Genomic DNA, 1,684 nt, shown 5'->3' on the forward strand with positions numbered 1-1,684 from the left:
AAGTCAAAGGGGTAGATCTATTGGACAACCTGGATTTGGGGTGGCCTTCGGGGTGTAGCTATGCCACCCAAACATTGCACGGGTCCCGATGCATGTGTGAAAGTGTTCTGGCATGCGTAGACGCCCGTCTTGGGGCTCCGTGGTGTGGCCCCCCTCTACGGAAGGCAGTGCTTGCATAATTTAGAGGGGGGATGGTGCAGGTGCGGTGGAACCGAAGGGAATCTAGTGTTGGGTTGTGTCTAGACCGTGTTCAGGGATGTTGCTATGGGATGACCTATCGCAACCAGGTGGATGATTCCACCGGGCAAAGCGCGTCTGACGAAAGTCAACGGGCTAGATCTACTTGTCAACTGGGATTCGGGGCGGCCTTCGGGGTGTAGCTATGCCTCCTAAACATCGCATGAGTCCCAATCACTAGTAGAAAACGGAGCTTTAAAACTGGTTCGTAAGAGCCTTTAATGCCGGTTATGGAACCGGCACTAAAGTGTGGGCACTAAAGGCCCCCCCTTTAGTACCGGTTAGGGGTGTAGCTATGCCACCTAAACATCGCACGGGTCCCGATGCATGTGTGGAAGTGTTATGGCATGCATAGACGCCCGTCTTGGGGCTCCGTGGTGTGCCCCCCTCACCGGAAGGCAGTGCCGCCATCACATAGAGGGGGGGGGGATGGTGCTGGTGCGGTGGAACCGGAGGGAATCTAGTGTTGGGTTGGGTCCACACCATGTTCGAGGATGTTGCTATTGGCTGACCTATCGCAACCAGGTGGAAGAGTCCACCGACCAAAGCCCGTCTAGCGAAGTCAAAGAGCTAGATCTACTAGTCAACTGGGATTCATGGTGGCCTTCGTGCTATGACTATGCCACCAAAACATCGCACGGGTCTCGATGCATGAGGGAAAGTGTTCTGGCATGCGTAGATGCCCGTCTTGGGGCTCCGTGGTGTGCCCCCCCTCCACGGAAGGAAGTGACGCCATCACTTAGAGGGGGGAAGGATGGTGCGGGTGTGGTGCAACCGAAGGGAATCTAGTGTTGGGTTGGGTCCAAACCGTGTTCGGGGATGTTGCTATGGGCTGACCTATCGCAACCAGGTGGAAGAGTCCACCAGTCAAAGCTCGTCCGGCGAAAGTCAAAGGGCTAGATCTATTGGACAACCTGATGCTGGTGGAAGGCACTGCTTGCATAATTTAGAGGGGGGATGGTGCAGGTGCGGTGGAATCGGAGGGAATCTAGTGTTTGGTTGGGTCCATACCGTGTCCGGGGATGTTTCTATGGGCTTACCTGTCGCAACCAGGTGGAAGATTCCACCGGGAAAAGCCCGTCCGACGAAAGTCAACGGGCTAGATCTACTTGTCAACTGGGATTCGGGGTGGCCTTCGGGGTGTAGCTATGCCACCTAAACATCACACGGGTCTCGATGCATGTGTGGAAGTGTTATGGCATGAGTAGACGCCCGTCTTGGGGCTCCTTGGTGTGCCCCCCTCTACGGAAGGCATTGCCGCCATCACATAGAGGGGGGGATGGTGCTGGTGCGGTGGAACCGGAGGGAATCTAGTGTTGGGTTGGGTCCAAACCAAGTTCAGGGATGTTGCTATGGGCTAACCAATCGCAACCAGGTGGAAGAGTCCACCGACCAAACCCCGTCTAGCGAAGTTAAAGGGCTAGATCTACTGGTCAACTGGGATTTA

Source organism: Triticum dicoccoides, chromosome 2A (genome assembly GCF_002162155.2).
Source record: "Triticum dicoccoides isolate Atlit2015 ecotype Zavitan chromosome 2A, WEW_v2.0, whole genome shotgun sequence".
Lineage (NCBI taxonomy): Eukaryota > Viridiplantae > Streptophyta > Magnoliopsida > Poales > Poaceae > Triticum > Triticum dicoccoides.